We start from the raw sequence: 21,135 nt of genomic DNA on the forward strand, positions 1-21,135 counted from the left end.
TCAGTGAGGGCGGGTGGTCCCGCTAGGGTGGAGAAAGCCCAGTCAAAAGCCCCACATTCTTTGTCAGCTGGCCAGACTGCAGAGAAAAAGTCTCAGTGGGGGTAATTAGATAAAGCTTTTAAATGGCTCTATTTGTTTTTTCCCTGGCTAGCTTGGTATCTCATCTCTTCTACCCCCTCTTTGAGAGACTGCAGGGTAAGATGGTTTTAAGAATGTTGGCGGCTTTTAGTGGTTTCATTACTTGTGAAATTTCATTTTTCATCAGGGCGGACTCTGGACAAAGTTAACGTCACCCTGCTTTTGTGAAGGCCTTGAACAAAGATTTGAATTTTATCCTCAGGGCAGCTCGGTGAGGGCTGGGGGGGTGTATTAACCCATTTTCCAGCTATGCCAATTTCCACCCGAAGGCTGGTTATAAATCAGGCCTAGGACCCAGAACGCCCAGCCCCAGTCTCACTCCAAACAACACCTGCTTTTTCAAGTCAGCTTGGCCTGGGAAGACAGAGCATTAAATATACAGGGCCTGTTTATCTGTGTGTGTGCTTTTTAAATGAGACCAGATCCTTTCACAATCATTCTGTGGTTGAATTTGAAGATGTAAGGCAATTAAAAAAGAAACTTTTTAGCCTTTGGCAGCCGTTTTTCTTGATGAACATGATTATAGACTTTTTTTTTTTTTTCAGTAAGTTTTCTACCTCGTGGGATCATTGTAAGGATAAAATAAATGTTCCAGAAAGTCGAAATCTATATATGGAAGAAAGTGGTGTATTTTGAGTTCAGGAAGCTTTGTGGGTATCCACTCTGGATTTCCTTTCCAGAACTGTGCACGATTCCAATACTCAGGCAGAGTTTATGTTTGCTTTGAGTGACGAGAGACAAACAGGCTGGCAACTTCTTCGTGGAGTTCACGTAGGGATGGATTTTAAGGGAAAGGCAGGTGGTACACTTTGGATGCCCCCTTGAACTCAGTGGTTCTCAGCTTGGTGGTTTCCCCCCAGGGAGCATCTGGCAATACCTGCGGACAGTTCTGATTGCCTTGCTCGGGAGAGGGGTGCTATCGGCCTTTAGTGGGTCGAGGCCAGGGATGCTCCTGCCCATCCCACGATGCACTGGAAGGCCCCACAACAAATGATTTTCCAGTCCCAAATGTCAGTAGGTGGAGGGTGAGAAAAGCTGCTTTAAAGGTACAGAAGTCGAGGCCTGTGTCATGTGTGTACACAGCCTGGCGTTCTCACTGTCCTGCGTGTGGCGTATTTGGGGATCTGGAATTTCATAGAGCAAGTAAGCTCTCCTTACAGGCCTGTAAGGTGCCGGGGTTGGCAAGTTCAAGGTTTCACAGAAGATTGGGGGTTGGGGAAACATTTAAGTGGCATTACATATATTAAAAAACCCCATAGTAAATAAAAGTTCCAGAACTCATCTGCTTCTAAAACAAACCAGATACATTGGCGCTGGGAAGCTGCTCTGGTGGGTGGCACTTGTTCACTTATTTAGGAAACTAGCTCCGGCACTGTCATCCACCAGTTCTCCCTCATGTTTTCAGTTATGTGGAGGGTACCCCCACACCCCATCTCTTTTTTGCCTCAGTGTTTGAACTAGCTCCTACTTGCTTGACAGTTCATGTTTTTGCCCTTGTAGGCTCGCTTATTTTGTTTTCTTAAGTTTTTGCAAAATTCTTATGTAACTCTCCACCCTTTTTATACAGCAGTGTTTGGGAGCCTGGTTTTCTGTCCATACATCTCCTCTTGAGCAGGTGGCCTGCAGGCTGCTGCTTTACCAGGGAGGGATGGGGAGGGATTCGGGGGTGGGGGAAGAGACAGTGGTGATTTTTATGTTTTGGGGACTTCCGGAAACAGAAAGGTGGTTGATTTAAAGAAAAAAAATTGTGGTATACAAACATTAAACTCCATTTCATCAGACCAGACATGTCCAGCACAGTGGCAGGAGCCATCTTTTAGCCACAGGTGCCACTTGCCTGACCCTTGCCCTGGTCCACCCCACCCCCCATCTCACAGGCAGGAGGCCAGGAGGAAGTTTTGGAGCAAGAAGAAAAGGCAGGAAGAGGGGGGACGATTCCAGCATGGGCAGGGGTGCCTGTGGTGGGAGGTGACAGTTGCCCCCAGAACGGTCTGGGCTCCCACTTACCTAAGAGAAATGTTTAACGTTTGCAGGCAGCTTTCTTTACATCCTAAACCAGAGGACATACTGTCAGGGTCCCGTTCACGTCCCTCTGGGCTGATGGTGTCAGCGACCGGCTCGGAAGCTGCCTTTGCCATCCCATGCCTGGGTGGTAAGAGCTGTGCTTCTGGTGCTTTGCTGCCCTCTCCTCCAACCTATAGAGCGGCCACTCCCCGCTCCCTCTCTCCATTTACAGCTTTTGCCAGGCTCGGGATCACCTACAGGTGCATCGGAGGGAACTTGCAGGAAGAAAAGTCTGTCCCCCAGTTCTCGAGGGTGAGCTGAACGTCAGCATCCACCCAGTCTTCCAGGCCAGTCCCTGACTCTGGTGTCTCTCAGCTGCCAGCAGTCACCAGACCCTCCTTGAAAGCCCTGTCCAGTCTGACTCCAGTGTCGGCTGCCCACTGTCCTGACCTAGGCCTTCATCATGTCACAGACACCTCCCAAGTCAGTTTCCTGCCACCTTTGTGTCCTTCCTCTGGTCTGCCCTCCGCTCGGCTCAGAACACTCTAGCTGCACATGGGGTTGGCCTGCTGAAAAGCCTGTCTTGGCTCCCTGTCGTCTGCAGGAAGAAATCCAAACTCCTCGACTTGGCACACGAGCACCTCCATCGGCAGTTCTCGGACTGTCTTCTTAGTTTCAGTCGTTCCCACTCTCCCTCCCTCCAGTTTCAGTCCTTCCCACTCTCCCTGCCACACTGAAGGAGCTCGTCCTGTTTTAGCTTGTCTGTGGACCCTTCATTCTGTTTTGTCCCCATCCCCTTCACCTTGCGAACAACATTTCTTAACTCTTCTTTCAAGACCCATCTCAAATACCACCTCTTGCAGGAAGAATCAGGTACTCCATCCAGAATAACCCTTAGCCCATCAGGCCGGTCCGTCTGTTGTAATTTACCTGTTGGCATGTTTTCCCCACCTGGAGAGTAGGCAGTGACTTCATCTCCTGTACCTAGCTCAAGGGTCTCATAGTTGATGCTTATTAATTGTTGTAGGATTCATTTCCAAATACAAAAAAAAAAAACCCAGAATTTTTCTGAAGAGGTGCGTGTTATTTTTGGAGAAGAGCACATATAATTTGGAAGATAAGTCCCAAATATTGGTACAAATTAAGAGAAGGAAACAGAAGTAAATTAACATTTTTCAGCAGACCCATCCTGCAGAAATTGGATGCTAAGTGCACACTGGTGGGAAAGCAGTTTGAATTACAGAAATTTAAAAATAAAAGTTTGCTCAGCTTAATTTACCCAAAATTAAAGAGGAAAAAAAACGTTGTTAATGCCTGATTGCACTAAAAGCTGTCACACTGGGGCCCTTACTAATTATAACCACTTTTCATGGCTCTTGGTTTGAAGTTTATATTAAATAGGAGAGATGGGCACACAGATCAAAGACCAAAATCATTTCAGAGCTCCAATGTGTGGGCCCATTTTCTCTGCTTAGTTAGATTTTTGTTTCATTAGTGGTATGAGTTAATAGGAGTGTTGGTCTGTGTATAATTTAACTTTTCTTTTTTCCGTTACTCCTTGAATTTTAAACAAAGTGCCAAACCAGAAACCTACAGGGTACAGATCTTGCTTTATTTGTGTATGTGTTCGCAGTATACGTACGTGATAGAAATTGATTATAGGTCATATTTATAGAAAGAATCATTTTCACTGTTTTAGGGGAGGTTCCTTTATGCTGAGACTTTATTGTGTAAAAAAAAAAAAAAAAACCCGAATACACAAAATCATCTCAAAATCTTTTCTTGCCTTCCTTCTAAAAGAGGTACATATGTCTTCAGAAATAGGGGAGATATAAAGATGGGGTGAGAGAGAGAGGGGTTTTACTTATGGACCCTTTTGTACCTTTATGTTTTTAACTGTGTGGATAGGTTTTCTTTTCGAATAAGGAATTAAAATTTTTTTTCTTTTTAAATTGGAAGGTCTTGGTACCCTTTATACAAGTTAAAAGCCTAGTTGATTAAAAGTATATTATTGCTGTCTTTAAATATTCCTTAATGTGCTTACCTGATAACTAGAGTCTAGGCTCAGATCTGGCAGATACATTCATATAATATTCATATAATATTCCAACTTCATCTTATTTCTAAGGAGGCATGTATATTTTCAGCTCTGATGTGAAAAACAGATTTTTTTAAAAAGCCATTTTCTCTTGCACTTTAGAGCTTTTCACTGTTTTGAGGGATAATGATATAAAACTGGTTAGTGAGCATCTTAAACAGGTTTTCATGACTTGGTTAGTTAAACCTGTATTGGATCAAACGGTTCTACTTAAAAATTTAAACCAGGTATATTTTAAAGGCGGCTCAACTCACACGTCTCTAAATTAAATTTGCTTTTAAATCATGAAAATAAAGTTTCTGAAAACCACTTGTTTGAGAGTTTAGTAAAGCTTTTACAGCCCCCCTTTCCTGAAATATTGTGTCAAGTTGGATTCAGTATCAGATTCAGTCTCCTTTTGGAAAACAGGCAATTTCCACCCCCACATTTGCAAACCTCATAGTGGGTTGTGTTGTTGTTTTTTTTTAAACCGCTTATAGATCTTTATTTATAGATTTTAATGTATGCAACAAATTTGAATTTCAATGATGGGCTGGCTCTGATAAGCACCAGCAGAACTAGGAGGAGAAAGGGAGACAGTTGCTAGCTTCACAGACATGGAGAGAGACACTGGACCCCTAAGTTGTCTCCCTCTGTGCTGGGTGTTAAGTATGACAAGATCATGTGATGTGCGCTGTGGGGGAGGGGCGGAGGATGTTGGGAGGCAGGTGGAGGGGGCATCCCCCCCCCCCCCCAGTGGCCCCTGAGCTAAAGCCTGAAGAGAAAGAGTGTTGGAGCACAAACAGCGGGTCCTGAGGCCCTGAGGTTGGAGAGGAGTGGAGCGTGTGGAGGGAGAGCAGTCCCAGGCTTGACGACGCGCATGGTGAGGTGGGTGGGGCTAGAGCTGCTGCTTGTAGCTCACAGGTATTTGGAGGTTTTCCTTAAGAACTCTGGGAAGCCTTGCAGGGTGTAAGGCCAAGCACTGGCATGATGGGATTTGTGTGTTTAAAGATCACTCCTGCCCAGAGTGGAGAATAAATGAGAGTAGAAGGGAGCAACTGTCTGCCTTCTGTGTGCAAGATCCTCGAGAAGGTTAGTTTCGCACAACTCTGAAAAGCAGTGGTGGCTGGGAGTGGGTGGCAGTGGAGGTGGGGAGCCTGGGTGGGTTTGATAGAGATGGAGGCCAGAGGAAGGAGTTGAGGCCGGGTGGGGGATGGGATGGAGGATGGGCCAGATGATTTCCAGGTCTCTGGCTTCCGTGGCGGATGGCTGGCGGTGCCTTTCTCTGAGATGAGATTGCTGGATAAAGCAAGGTTTATGAACCAGGTACATTCCCTGCCCTTTAAAGAAATTATGTTTCTGAATTTGATCAGCACTTTCTACTGCTTTCATTGGTGAAAACATACTATACTTGGTATAGCTAGCTCATGGAAAGGACTTCTATAAAAATGAGAAACAGAAGTTAGGTTCTTACCTATGCCCCCCCGCCCCACCACTGCCCCCTTTTTTTCTTTCTCTCCTTTTAATTTCCTGAGACCACAAGAAACATGGAAGAGTTCTCTGGTGGCCTGAGCTTCTGAATGGTTTTCAGATGAGACATGCTGCTGAACTCTTAAGCATATTTATGTTTCTGTTTGTTTTAGCGATGCTTTATCTCTTTGACTTGTGAGCCTGGGGCTCAGGCACAGAGGCTCTGGGTAAGAACCAAGGTAGGACACTCAAAATTGCCCCAGCCTTCTATTGGGCTGGCCAAAAAGTTCGTTCAGGTTTTGCCATAACATCGTACAGAAAGAGCCGAACGAACTTTTTGGCCAACCCAGTACTTAGGAGGGTCAGAACTCTTCTCCTGACCTGATTTTCCAACTTATTTCTTAGTTTCTCAGTGGTCACTGATGCTCTGAATGTCCTAGAACCACATCAGTGTTTTGCTTGACCAGTAATCTGTGTGAAAACAAAGTTCCTTCAGTAAACAGAACTTGCGTCGTATCTCTACGGGTGCCACAGGAAGAGACTTCATCCTTCCACGGGGCTGGTCTCCACTGAGCCGCGGTCCAGCTTGGGTTTGAACACTCTGGTGATGGCCGACCTGCTCCCCACCGCCCCAAGGCAGTCCTTGGGTTTTTACTGCGTTCATTAACTTTTTTTTTTTCCCTCAAGGCAAACAAAATCTTTGTGGAACAAGCTAGAAAGTGGTGTGCTTTCCGCTGAGTTGGTAAAAACTAGGAGCTGGAGTGCAGGCTGGCTGCCTTGTGCAATCTGACCCCCAGAGTCCATCGGGGAGTGCCACCCTCCCTACTTCCTCCTGCACTGGAATTCCTGCTTCATGGGGGCTGGGGGGTGGGGAGGTCCTGCCCCACTTGCCTGCATGGCCATCCCCTTGGGGGTGAGCTGGGGCACCTTCCTTAAACCATCTCTCGAGAAAGCATTAGCAGTGCTCCTGGATTTGGGTAAAGCTTTTCTCTCACGTCATACAAATGACTCATCAAAATTTCAGGTGAGCCCAGGATGTTCCCCCAGATGCTTCTCTTTTATATGGCATCAGTACTGACCCAGGTAACCTGACCACTGGTCCCCAGAGAGCGCTGCCCACCTTGGGGAGAACATGATTTAACATCTTTTGCTTAAAGAGCACGGATGTTGCCGCATCTCCTCAACCTCACATCCCATTTGTACAGACGCCACACTGTATTCCAGCCCTACATTTGATAAGGTGAGCTGATGAGGGGAAAAAAGCTCAACAGAGACCTTGCCCCTCCACTTCTTTTAGATCATGCAGCTTGGTGAGGGGATTCTGGGAAGGGAACTTGAGAGACTGGGTTTACACATCTTTTTGGAAAATTTAAATCTTAAGGTACAATGCACACAGCTCCGTCCCTCACCTCACCGTGATCCAAGCAGAAGTGCAGACTTGGAGATCTAATACATTTGTTGCAAAAATAGCTTACTAGGGATGGCCTTGTGATAGTGAGTGTCCAGGGTTGGTGTGGGTAGGATGTCCAGTAGCCAGTTTCTGGTGACAAAGGTGTATATATATATATATGTATGTATATATATATGTATAAGCTCACTTTCAGATAACACACCCATAATTGCTGGATAGTGGTGACAAGTCACACTATCTGTTGGGTAATTTCTTTCTTTAAATGGTTGTGTATTTAATCCCTGGTGTTGGTTCTTTTTTTTTTTTAAGAACTTTTATTGAGATACAGTTAACATACAATAAACTGCATATATTTAGAGTGTACAATTTGGTATTTTCCGGTGTTGGTTCTTGAAGCGTTTAGGGATGGTGAAATTATTATACTTAGAGAACGTGACCAAAATGGCCCGGCAGCTTACTTCATTGTCCTCTTTATGGCAGATGGCGTTCGGGGAGGGCTCCTTTGGCTTGTCTCCGGGAAGTCAGGTTACTCCTGCTGTATCTACAGAAAAGGGCAGACATAGAAATCCAGCCGCGAGCAGCAGAAACGATGACCGGGTTCTTCATATTATAAACGAACCTACCGTGCCTCCGGAGACCTTCGTGTTACAGACTGCCCTTGAGGAAAGCATCACTAGTCAAAGCCCACCTGTATTTGCTTTGTATCAGAAAAACCAGACGTCTTTTCCATTTCTCTTCTGCCCGTGTTAGACTTTATCCATATTTGACTCCAGTCTGATAAGTCAAACATCCCAAGTTATTGCACTGTTTCACCCTTTTGTGGTTGTTAGGCTTTTCATCTGGAAAAACCCTCAGTGCGAGAGTGGTGGGGGAGGCAGTAATGTGAACTAAGGTTATCGAGCGCGTACCCGTTATGTCGTCCTAAATTCTTTTTAAAAAACTGATTCATTAATTTTTGGCTGCGTTGGGCCTTTGTTGCTGTGTGTAGGCTCTTTCTAGTTGTGGTGAGTGGGAGCTACTCTTCGTTGCGTTGCGTGGGCTTCTCATTGCGGTGGCGCTTCTCATTGCGGTGGCGTCTCTTGTTGCGGAGCATGGGCTCTAGGCACATGGGCTTCAGCATTTGTGGCACGTGGGCTCAGTAGTTGTGGCTCGCAGGCTTTAGAGTGCAGGCTCAGTAGTTGTGGCGCAGGGGCTTAGTTGATCCGCAGCATGTGGCATCTTCCCGGACCAGGGATCGAACCCGTGTCCACTGCATTGGCAGGCGGATTCTTAACCACTGTGCCACCAGGAAAGTCCTGTCCTAAATTCTTGACGTGGGTCATCTGATTCATTCTTCACAACAGCTCTTTGCCCCTGTGATATAGGTATTGGGTTGGCCGAAAAGTTCGTTCCGGTTTTCCTGTAGCATCTTACGGAAAAACCCAGACGAATTTTTTGGCCCACCCAATACAGTAATTATCCCCATTATTCAGAAGAGGAAACTGAGGTGTGGCAAGGCAGCCAGCTGGAAGGCATCAAACAGTGCAGCCCGGCCCCCAGAGTCCATGCTGCGGGCCACTGCTCAGCTCCCTCCTACGGTGACATAACACAGTCACCAAATAAATATCCCCTGAAAACCTGCTGTGTGCAGAGCCCTGCGGTACACAGCCAGGGGAAAGACAGGAACATGTGTGCGGCGAAGCGGCGGGCTTAGCCTGGAAATAGATTAAAACTTAACCTGTGAAGGGGAAACACTAGGAGAACATCAGTTGAGTGATACTCTCTGGGCAGCTTGAAAAAAAAAAAAAAAAACTTAACCTGTGAAACAGGCCCTTCTATCTGGTATTTGACAAAGTGAGTTAGAGTATCACTTCTGTGGAAGATCAAGGGGGAGGGGAGTGTCGCTGGAGAGAGGCTTGCAGAGGTGCTGTTGGTTGACACATCAGCCAGTGGGAGTGACTGCCCCGGAGCCCCCGGCGCCACGGAGACCCTGCGAAGAGTCAGGGAGGCCCTAAACATCCTGCTGGGGGACACAGTTTCTCCCACGTTCCCATCAGAGGCTCCAGGGAACAGAGAGGGTGGGCCTGCACTTGGGGCTTCTGCTCTGTGTGGTGGGTAGTGGGGTGCACTTCTGCCCCTCAGCTTCTTTCTTGGGGACACCCACTTTTAACCTCACTGAAAGTGGTGGAGCTTCCTTTCAAAGTAAGGCCACTTGGGAAGACCCGGAGCAGTGTAAGCTCTGAGCGTCTGCGGGGTGCGGGTTGCCTTGGGTTTCTTGGAGGGCCAGTGCCTCAAAACAGGTCCCTTGTTGTTTGATGTTATAATGGACTATTATTTTATTTAATATATGAAATCAAGATTTTGCCTCAGAGTTAGTATTGGGGGTCAGGATCCGTGAGCTAAGAGGCCCAGTGGTCTGTGGTACCAGGGATGTCGGTGCAGTAATTGAACTGATCTAATTACTAAGCTGATGTTTGAGTTTGTCCATATTCAAGGGAGATAGCCTTTAGGAGGTGTTTTTTTGTTTCGTTTTTTTTAAGCAGTAGGAGCCACATGGCCTGCAGGACAGTGATGGAGGATGCCCTGTCTCCCTTGGGATGTTTCTGGGGCAGGGGCAGTCCCATGTGCACTGTTCCTACCCTTTTGTGGGGGCCCCCAAGCAGGTTGTGGAACCAGCAGGTCTTGAATTGCCATGAGCTGAGCCCTTGATGGTCTGTTTCCTGTTTCCTGTGGGTCTGTGGAGGATTGTTTTGAAATTTAGTAACAAATAGAAAATTTCAGCCTTGTGTGCTACCAGCTCTATTATAATGGAGCTAGCTTCCTCTTACTCCTGCTGTTATTGTTACTGTGGTTATTTTGCTCGTGGCAGTTTAATGGGCCCAGCAGAAGAGCAGTGAACGAAGTCTGGGTTGGAGGGCCAGCACCTCGTGCTCTTTCTCTCTCGTGGCTGCAATGCTTCCGACACCTCCCCCAGGCACTAGGCTCCAGGGAGGCAAGGAAGCATAAGGTGTGGTCCAGCCCTGAAACTCACCAGTGCGTCATAACCGGCAGAGACACCAGGACAGGCCGAGGACCTGGCAGAGGGAAGTGATCAGGAAAAGAGGAAGTGATGATGCCCTGAGATGTGCAGGGCTGGCCACGTGGAGAAGGGTGTAGGGAAAGGAAAACGAACTTCTAGGCAAAGAGCAGTGTAAGAACAGGCCCTGGGGAACGTGAGGTTTATCTGGGGCAGCGGGGGTGAGACCAGAGAGTGGGCTTGGGGTGCTGTGTTGAGTTGGGTTGGAAGGGGGTGCTGAGATGTATCTCTGGCAGCGTAGATGGCCAGTTGTGGAGGTAGTTGTGAGCCGGGAAGTGCTTTGAAGCCAGGCCATGATGTGAGCAGTTCTGTCCTGCTAATAACCCTTTAGAAAAATGAGGCCATAGAGGAGATGCATCCAGCGGAATGAACTTGGACATTGGTGCCATATTGAACCAAATATTTCTTCCCCTTTTTCCAAGAGATTTTTTTCAGCTCAGGACATGTGCGCCGCTGTCTGAAGGAGTGTTCAATGATCACTGAAAGGTGGAACCTTTGTTTTCAGGAATTAGAATTCAGCTCAACAATGTTTAAACTTCCTTGGTTGTGTTTTTACTCCTTGGTGCTTACTTAAGCTCATCAGGCAGGGAATTACAGACAGACTCATTTCTCTTCCCTGGAAAATACTGAGGATGGGCGCTAGGAGCCCGGGGAGCCACTTACTCATTAGGATCACCAGGTTGTTGGCCAGAGCGATGCGGGCAGGGAGGGCTAGCCCCTGTGCGGTCTTGATGAGCCTGTGGGTGAAGGTTTCTGGGAGCCATGGCAGGAAGTAGAATCTGCTCACAAAGGCAAAGCTGCCTTGAGCGGGGCCGTCTAGTGCCTGCTCTGCTCACCTGGGTACCGTCTGCCCTCCCCCAGGTACTGCTCTGCCCTCCCCGTGTTCCCAGTCCTCTTGCTGGGATGCCACCTCCTCCCACAGGTGAGGTCGGGCAGGAGACGTGCGCTGTGCCCACAGGGATGCGGGGTGTGAAGGCAGGGAGCGGGCCCCAGAGACCCTTGTGGTTTGTTAATTACCCTGGAGGCACACACTGCCTTTTCCTCTGGGGAGGACAGATCCGTGTTTTAATATGCGTGACTTTATGCGTTTCGAGGCCTGTACTCAGGGACTGAGGGACCTGGCTGAGAGGGTTGTGAAAAATGTGGGAAGGTCCCTGCAGATTGGGCAGGTTGGACGGAATGCGTACCTTAAAGTTAATAATTTCATCACCTAAAACTGATTTTTATATGTTACGATTTTATGAACTGCTGGCAACCTCTCCTGTTTCGTTTTGTTTCTGACCAAGTTCTCTCACTAGAGCTGGAATCGTGCGGGAGGAGGTGGGATGCTGTGAGCTGGGGCGGGGCTTTGGGGGGCCAGGCTGGGAGTTGGCGGCGGAAACTGGGGGATGGGGTGGGGGGGTTGTCAAGTGTCAAAGTGCTGAGTGGGTTCCTTTTGCCTGTGACCAGCCAGGTTAGACTCACTGGGGAAGGAGAGCCCCGCTCGGGCCCAGGGCCTTGGGCTGGGTGTCAGACTGCCAGTGTCAGACTGCCAGGAAGCTTTAGGCTATATCCACACTATGAAGGATATTCTTTGGTTATGTGGGACCTCATGACACCTTGGTAGCTGGAGAGCTCCCAGCCCAGCAACTCTGAACCTTGATTTCGTTCATTTGTCTTCATTCTTTAATAGCTGGCTCAGATTTAAGCACGGCACCATTATTTGAGGGCCCCTACGTTTAGGACACTAGGTGTAGGCATGGGGGAACCTGGTGGTCCCTGCCTTTGGGAGTTTACATCATGAAAGGACGCAGTGCAGTGTGGCCCCCTGAGCTGTGCATACATGGAAAGGCTGCGGTCCCAGCGGGAAGGGGCAGGCTGGGTTTGGAGCTTTGGGTGCCTCTTGGGGTTGAGGACCACGTCCTGGAAAGTGGTGGGGTTGCAGGGCTCCCTGGGGCGGGGTGGGGGTGGGGCAGAGTTGGAGCTTTCCCACTGGCCATGGGAGGGAGTCCTAAGGTTTTGCGTAGAAAAGTGACAGGTGGCCTGATGAGGCTTTGGCAGCGTCCTTGGGTGGGGCAGCGTGGCCACGGCTGTACCTCGGGGGGCTGCTGGGGCTCCTTCACTGCTGATTTCTGTCCCAAGGCAGAGGGCGCATCCCCGTCAGCGGGTACAGCGTGTCTGTCGCCCAGAGCCAGAGGGATGTACGCACGTGGGGGGCTTGCTTTCTTTACAGCCGAAGACTTGTTTAAAAGCTGACTCACACACTCTGGCTTAATATTTGACTTCTTAGTTACCAGCTCCATTGAGCCGCCTTAAGAGGGTGAAGGGTGCCCAGGGCAGCAGGAGCCTGGTCCCAGTTTGGGCCCCGACACAGAAGATTCGGGTTTAGACCCCTGTGTTCTGGCTTATCTCTTTTGGGGGCTTGTCCACTGAAATCATGGGTCACATTTATAATGTCTGCCTATTGATTTATATGTTAACGCTAGTTTCCTGAAACTAGGGCAGAAAGGTTTTCCTGAGAGGTGAATGAGTACCTGCCCTGGCCCCAGGTGTTGCAGCCCAGGGTGGGGCCTGAGCCCAGGATGCCGACCCTTCCCCCGCATCCAGTTTTAAAGTCTTAGGCTTTCCATTGAGGTATTTGCCACAGCCCAAAAGGTGCCCTTGCCTCCCTAATTTGGGGCAAGGGGAGGTCTGGGGCACACTCAGCACCTGTGCTAGAGGCAAAGCGCTCTTCTGAGTCTTCTAACCACCCCCCGTGGCCTCCCCAGCTCTTTTCTCTTGAGCTCTGGCCTGGGGATGCCATCGTGGCCACCTCCCCATTCATTGGTGCCGCTGACATTTTGAAGAAGCAAATCCGGACCGTCACATGTGGCCCTGTAAATGCTTTTCGTGCATTTACATTGTTACATAGTCCTCACAAAAGCCCACCAAGCGGACGTCATTGTGCATATTTTGCAGGTTTGGAAGATGCTGCAAATCATACCGGGTCCCCTTAAGGTACAGAAAGAGGCACTGTGCCCTCCACTTTTTGTACATTGTGTCATTTGACCTTTGCATCGACCTTTTGAGGTCTTTGTTACCTCCATCTTACAGATGGGGAAGCTGAGGCTTAGAGAGTAAATAACTTGCCCAAGGCCACTCCAGCATAAGTGACTTTGAGTCCAAGCGGGTGTACTCCAGTGCAAGTGCTCTTAATCTTTACTTTTCTGTATTTGTTTATTAAGTAAAACTTTCTAGTTTGGGGCTGACTTAGAGCTGAGGGCTTCTGTTGGATTTGTTTTCTAATGCTTTTCCCATTTCTAAAGAGAGGAGGAGGGGTAATGTTTACCAAGCACCCTCTCCGTTTTGGGCATTATTATTTATTTTTCCTTGTACCAGAGTATAAGCTCCATGAGGGCTTTTTGCTCCTTTTTCTCTCTTTATTTATTCACCTAGGATCCCAGACGCCTCTCCCTGCGCCTAGCGCAGCCTGGGTGCTCAGTCAGTATTAGATGAATGAACGAGTGGGTCATTTTACCCCCGTCATAGGTGGATGCATTCCCACGTAGCAGTTGGGTGACTTGCCCACAGGCACAGATAACTCACACCTCAGATCTCTTGTTTTTTCAGTAGACCTTTTTTACACACACAAAATTTCGGGAGTAATCAGATCTATGTCATGGGATTGGAGGGCATGATATAAAACACTATAAATACCTACCAGTGTCTGGCACTGCACCAGCGTCCTACGAGTGGCGAGTGGCGTTGCGTTGGTTGTTTCAAGCCTGTTGTCTGTGTTCGCCTTGCTTTGGGGCAGGGTTGCCGTGATTAGGCAGGCCAAAAATGTGCTGGCCGCTGAAACTTTAAAAAAGTTTTTATTCATCTAATATTGCTATCCTGACTGTACTGTCTGTCAAGCGATAGAAGTGGTGAAATTGGTGAAATCAGTTTAAAGATACCCTGGGCAAGTGGTCACGACTAGCAAGATTTTGATTAAGCTGTATTTGCATCTTCTCTGTTTCTGATCAGAATATTGTACTGGAAGGGGCCTCGGGGTCCTGGCCCAGATTGTCTCCTTCCACCCCCTTAGTTTACAGGTGAGGAATGTCGGGCCTGGCGAGATGCTGGGGCATGGCTAGGGGAACCTCCGTCTTACATGGTCAGCTCTCTTCAATGTCAGCGATCCTGCCAAGTCCAGATGGCTGGAGTTTTGTATTGGGGTGGGGGTGGGGGGGTCGTCTGAACATTTCTGTGGTTGAGATACCATTATTCTTGCCAAGGATGTTAGTGAGTAGATGATATCAATACCCCTAAGTATTAACAAAGGTTTTTCCCATGAGGTTTTTTTTTTTGCACATTTAACTCATATTCACCATAGAAAAATTCTAAATGAACAAAAAGGAAGGAAAATCTAGTAAAGCACAGAAGAAAGTAAAATTACTTTCATGAGCCATAAATCACCTTGTATATCTTGTTTATCTGGCTACATACACTTACTACAAAAAATGGGATTTATTACATTTGTAGACAATAAAAAGCCCATTTTTGTACATCTTTGAATTATACTGTGTCTATTAAAAATTTAATGTGATAAGTATTTTCTGATGTATTCAAATGTTCTTTGCCGTGAAAATCACTTTATTTTGATGTGGCATAACTTGAGGATGAGGGGGTTGTAGTTTAGTGTTTTAATTATTTTGCATTCCCTGGGCACTCATCAGTCCTATGTTAAATGAAGCCAATCTAGGGTTAAATTTTTTACTGTTAATTATGAATAGGTAATAGGAAATGGATTTATTCTAAAGAGGAAAATGCTGAACTGACAAAATGTATTTATTTATTGATTAGCCTGTGATCTGTCATCCTATTGCTCCAAACAAACAAGAAACACTGGTGAAGAGCAAATTAAGCAGTTCAAAAGGTCCTTCTAAAAGGTCAAGTTCTCTTGAGAAGGAGGTGGGTTCCATCTTGTATAGGACACTGAGGTGAATGTTACGTCTGATGGGATGTGTTATGTACCTGTGGTTGTATTTTCAATTGGATGTTTTACTTTAATCCATGTCATGTTATTTGGACATTTTAGTGTAGTTATTCCCAGTCTTTTCTAATATAAGGACCTCTTTTAATGCAAAAAATGTTTCTAGAGCAAGCATAAATTTTAGTTATAATTTTAGATTCTGTTCGGAAGCGCTGATAAAAAGTTCTTAAAGTGGAATTTTTCTTTATTAATTACAACAACATCTTCATACACTTGCCCAATGATAGTACATGTGTGTACGATTTATGAAATTCGTAAATGCTTGATGGGCCTGTGAATAAGTGGACCCTCTGAAATAGCTCCTAGGAGGCCCCTGCCCTCGAGGAAGGTAGAGCCTGCATATGAATCACTCTAAGGTCTAATGTTAGGAAAATAACAGTCAGATCCCTTCGGGCAAGGAGAATTCTCTAACTGCAGGAACAACTGTGTAGGTGGAGGGTCCGAAGTTAGGAAGATGCATTTTGTTCCCACCTGCTCACTATTGAAGTTTCCAGGGGGGTCCACCCCACCTCGCTCTCCTTATCATTTCAGAGGGAGGAGTGTTCTTGGAGAAGCAAATTGAATCAGGAACACTTCAGCAAACCTGGTGAACTATCTTCCTTGGCCCTTTTCGTGAATTTCATATGATCTGCTACAGAGAGGGCTGGATTTGTCAGCTAGGAGACTAAGGTCCTAAACCCAAGCCCAGCCCTGCTTAGCGTTAATAGAAAGATGTTATACCTTCTGCCTCACTTTTTCGTTCTGTAAAATGGGCAGTATCTCTTTCTTTTATCATATTCTTAGGAGGTGACATAATGATGTCCCCAAGCTGCATTTTCTTTCTTTTTAATCAGTGAAAGCAAACCGGAAAACCTTTGTGAGGCTAGAAGCTATTGTCTTTTTATATAAAGGAAAAGTACCGTAAAACTAGGGAAATTCTAAGCATCCTAAAAGCTGCTTAAAGGCAGGGCAGCAGCCAAAGACCTGCCAGTGGAGTGAGACCTTCCTCAACCTAACCTCCATTCTCCTAGTCGTGTTTTTTCTCTCGTAGTAATTGTTATTCAATAGTGATGCCTCTAAAACACTAGTCTTCCGGCTCTGAGAACAAAGTTCTTGCACTGTTTAACCATCCAAGATATGGGTGGGAGAGGAAGCTGCCTCATTTCTGATGTGTCCATATTATCTGATGAAGAAAAATCATCCCAATATTCACCTTTTTTAGGAGTGAGGTCTGGGAACAGGTCTGCTTAAATTGGTTTTGTTTTTTTATTTTTGTTTTTTTTAAGCTTTTATTTATTTATTTATTTAATTTATTGGCTGCATTGGGTCTTTGTTGCTGCGCGTGGGCTTTCTCTAGTGTCGAGCCGGGGCTACTCTTTATTGTAATGTGTGGGCTTCTCATTGTGGTGGCATCTCTTGTTGCGGAGCACAGGCTCTAGGCGCGCGTGGGCTTCAGTAGTTGCAGTATGCGGGCTCAGTAGTTGTGGCGCACGGGCTTAGTTGCTCCTTGGCATGTGGGATCTTCCCGGACCAGGGCTTGAACCTGTGTCCCTTGCGTTAGCGGGCGGATTCTTAACCACTGTGCCACCAGGGAAGGCCCTCTGCTTAAGTTTTATGTGGTGTCCGTGTGTTTTCAAAAAACATTGACCATCATCTTTATTTCAAGCTTCTATAGCCTTACCAAGTTACTCTAGAAAATAAATCTTAAGCAGTTTCTTAGCAAAACAGGGTGTACAATAAGCCCGTATCAGCTGGGCCTGATATGGAAGAATTGCTTCCATGAAGTGGACCTGGTGAGAGTGTGAGTAGAGTCAGCTGGCCTCAGCGACAGGGCTGTGGCCACTGGTAGATTAGAACCAGCAGTCACCACAATGAGGCTCCCAGGTATCCCTGGAGGGCGATGGTCACTTCGATGGGTGAGGACCTCACAGAGGTTTCCAGGGGCAAAAGCCCTCCAAACATCATTTCAAGAATTCCAAAGCAGTTTCACAATTCTCATTCTAAGAGACCTTTGATTTGGAAGGGGACTCCATCAGCACCTTCTCTTGCCTTTGATTTATAGATGTTAGTGATTATCTTTTCGAAAAAAATAGAAGTGAGTTACACATTCTCTCCTAAAGATTTTAGTTTAGTTTATTGTGAAGAATTTTTTTAATTAGCTGGGGTTTTCTCCCCTTCGGTAGCTGCTCACGATGACTAGGCAACATGGAGATGATAGGAAATAACTGAGCTTTTTGTAAGAGGTGTTACTTGCGGAGGAGGTTATGAGTACATACTAAACCTAGGAGTACATAAGAAAAGTATTCTCTGAACCTGCCTTCCTTTTTGAACAGGAGAAAAGATGATTTTTAGGCGTAAGGGTGCACAGAGTAATGAATAACACTCTCTGTAGCCACCGAAATCTATTAAAGCATAAATATCTTTATTCAAAATGGACTGAGTTCTGAACCCTGATGCTTTCAAGAGTGCTTTATTATCAGGCGGCTTGTGAAAAGCACATTGTTAATCAGACCTGTTGTGTTTCCCACAGAATTTCATTCAAAGGTGTGCATCACTTCACATACCATTGACAGAAACTTGGTAGAAATCCTGAGGTGGGGGGAGAAGATAAAGCCACCCTGGCACCTGGGCCTCCTCCTTTTCCTTCCTTTCCTAAGTCTGCCTCTTTGAGATGATCTTTGAGAAGATGGAGGAAGCTGCTTGAGACTGGGTTCATCACCCTGCGTCTCCCTGCACCTCTGGATCTGGGGACAGGAGTGGCTCGGTACTGGAAGTCCTTCCCAAAGCCCTGTGTGCGAACTCTTCCTGTCCCTGACTTTCCAGAGGAGGCCTGGGAGGCCGCAGGAATAGGGAGGTGCCAAGAGACTGCCTCCCCCGTCCCCAGGTCCCCCGGGGAAGCAGCCTCCTTGTGGAATAGGGTGCAGGGAGGGGGAACCCAGAGCAGAGGGTGGACAGGCAGGTCATTGTTTTGGTCACTGTCATTGTTTTGGTACGGACCAGGCTGTGGTTCGGAAGTCATTGTCTGGCTGTTGGCTTTTCCTATTTAGAAGCTGGCATTCATGCCATACATTTATGGTTTGCTAGCACTTTGAGTATTACATGCACATACATTTTTGGAGTATTGAATAGGCAGTAAAATGAAGGCAGATAAAACTAAGCAGGCAAATGCTAAGATAGTTGCTTTCCTGATAAACTGAAACTAGCCTAACTGGCCAAACTGTTTGGACTCATTTGCCCAAGCTACTCTAGGTGGTAATTTTTGTTTGGTGTACTGAAAAAAACAATGACTCGGAAAGGTGCAGTATCAGAGAAGGCAGTGCAAGGCTCCCATCCTGCTCTCTGTGGTGCTGGAAGGGAAGGATGGAGAAGACTCCTCCTCTTCCTCTCCCTGCCCTGGAGCCGCAGCTTCAGTTTTGAGAGGCTTGGTCTGGTGCTACGCCCAGCGGTGGTATTCTAAAGTATTTCTCAGTCGTTTTTAGGATTATCGGTCATTGCTTGCAGGGTTCCTTTTCATTTTCAAGGGCATCCAGTCTAACCGTTTAGCTCCCTTTCAAAAGCCTCCCTCCCTCCCTCAGGCCCAGTCAGGAAGATTAATAATGTTAACTGATTTACTGTCACTGCAAAAAAGCATTAGTTAATTAGACTTTTACACCTCAGTCAGATGGCATTAGACCCTCTTTGTGCACTTTAACTCAAGGATGTTAAAGACCTAAATCTTTGAGAAAAGAGAAAAGAAAGGAAAAGGACAGGCACTTTTCCAGTTTAAGCTGCATGTTGGTCCATGTTAATTAGGCATTTGTCCCTCAGTCTGGAGGTGACAGAAAATGCCAGTTACTGTGGTATTTAACTGACATCAAACTCCTGTCCAAATAATTCAGTTGGGTTCAGCCTTCTCTTTTAATTGGTGGGAAGGAAGACTTAGGCACACACCCAGAATAAGGAAGAAACTGTTACTTATATTTAACATTTAAAAATTTCATTCTGAAGGATCTGAAGAACACTTGTGTATGTGTGTGTTTAACTATCCAGTTGAGCTTTTTAAAATCAATAACAACAGAATCTCCTCTCACACTTTAGCTACCCCAAATGATTAGCCCTTGTAAGTGTTTAAGAAAAAGTTTAGTAATTGCTGTTATCCAAGGTCAAAAAGTGGTATGCTATTATCTAGGACCCTTATGGATTCATACATGATTGGCACTGTTTTAAAAAATTGATATTTAAAAAAAGTAAATAATTGATACTCAGTTTTCTAGCTTAAAGTCAGATTTCTTTATCGATACTAGAAATTCACAGGAGGGTTAAGGTGCCAAGCAATATACATGTTTTAGAAACCAACATTTACTGGCATAGTAAAAGAAAAATGACATGATGGTTTTGTAGGAGTAATTAGATAAAACACGCTTTCTTTTTTTTTTTTTTAAAGATTTTAAGCAACTTCTTCCTAGTTGCTGGAGAAGGTAATTCTCAGTGACAAGAGTGTAGTTTACCTTATTCATGACGTTTGTAAAAACAATTCCAAAAATAATGAAAAGATTTTCTTCTAACTAGGGGTAGCCTTGTTGGACTTTCAGCCTTCCTGGCTTTGTCTTTGGTTTCTAGCCAAAGGTTCACACGTTTGAGAGCGCTTCATTTTCAGTACTGAACTACTTTTTCGTGCACTGAATGAATGCAATATGTTAACACTCCTGTACGGCCCAGAATTGCTCGGCTGCCCCTTGGCCTGCCTGCCTGGTACTGGCTGAAAAGGTACCATTGTTTGTTCTGCAAACACTGGGTGATGTTTGTTTCCAAGGTGACTGGTTCTATTGCTGCCCTTTAAGCAGGGGGGGGATGGGGAGAGAGAAAGTTGGCTTTAAACACCTGAGAGCATCCTGTTCAGGATACAGTCTGTGTGTGTGTATGTGTGTAAGTTGAAATATTATTTTAATTGAGGTAATGGGAGGAAAAGATAGATTATCAGTAAGTTAAAAATATCAGTAAGTTCCAATACACAACAGTATACTTAGAGTGAAGGTAATAGTATAAGAAATATTAGAATTAAAGATCTGATTAGACTGAAATTAACTGTTTTTACATTTGAAAAAGTAAAAAGTCAAGGGAAGAAAAAATATTTTAGATGACATCCATTGAAATGTTAAATTTATTTTTGCATGAAATGTTCTTCAGCTGTAACTTTTGAGCAGCTATTCAAATGAATAAATTGAAAGTAATATCATTAAAATTGGTTAGTGATCAGGTAGCTGGACCTTCCAAAAGTCAGAGAGAACAAGAGATATAAAGAGATTGGTTTCAGTCTTAAGGTCTGTAAAGAAAAATCTGGAAAAATCTTAAATGGTCTAACTGTATTTGTGTCGAAAATTTTCCAGAGGGATAACAAAAAAGATGAAAAGCATCTTTGGGTGATGTATAATTGAGGTATTCATCAGTAAGAGATTTTAAGTTCAAATTAGAAAGAAAGAAAAAAAAAGATTCCTCTCTTCCTGGTCCCCCACCCCCGTTTTTATTTTTTTTATTGTGCATGGATGCTGTTAACAGAACTTTGCCTTTTCACTCCTATCAGGTTTAGTACAGTTCATGCCCAGGTTTCAGTAAACATTAACTACTTTTATCAGGCCTTGCAGTGCAGTGAATGGCTAGCAAAGAGAGTGTACTGCAAGAGACAGATGAAAATGAGAGAGTCCAAGGTCACATGGATGTTGAATTTTTTAAAATTATCGAGAATTTAGGAAAAAGACATCAAGTTTCACACTTTCCATATCCTCTCTTCAGTTACGTGGGCCTGAGACAAGACTATTGGTCTGGCCTTTCTATGTCCTGGGATTAAAACAGATTTCTTCAGATGTCCCCTCTGAATGGCAAGGCAAGTGATTTAAAACATAGTATTTTCATTCCTTTCATTAAAAAAAAGAAACATCCCAGGACTGCCTTCTAGGATGAAAGGTTCTCAAGGTCCCAGCAAAGCAGTTCTGTAGCATATATCGTGATAATTCTGACGCTCTCTAATT

The 21,135-nt window shown here is 45.6% G+C and overlaps 1 protein-coding gene across 8 annotated transcripts in view; it reads left to right on the forward strand.

Annotated features, from left to right (window-relative positions):
• The window catches only part of RREB1 (ras responsive element binding protein 1), a 167,930-nt gene that overhangs the window by 47,507 nt on the left and 99,288 nt on the right, over positions 1–21,135 (forward strand). The window contains exon 1 of one of the 8 annotated variants that reach the window (XM_057698434.1): positions 15,016–15,069. The exons of the other annotated variants lie outside the window; for them this stretch is intronic. The gene's annotated coding sequence lies outside the window, so the exon portion shown is untranslated. Of the gene's footprint in view, positions 1–15,015; positions 15,070–21,135 lie in introns of those variants that run through there. 8 annotated transcript variants of the gene reach the window in all.

This window comes from Hippopotamus amphibius, chromosome 11, assembly GCF_030028045.1.
Source record: "Hippopotamus amphibius kiboko isolate mHipAmp2 chromosome 11, mHipAmp2.hap2, whole genome shotgun sequence".
NCBI lineage: Eukaryota > Metazoa > Chordata > Mammalia > Artiodactyla > Hippopotamidae > Hippopotamus > Hippopotamus amphibius.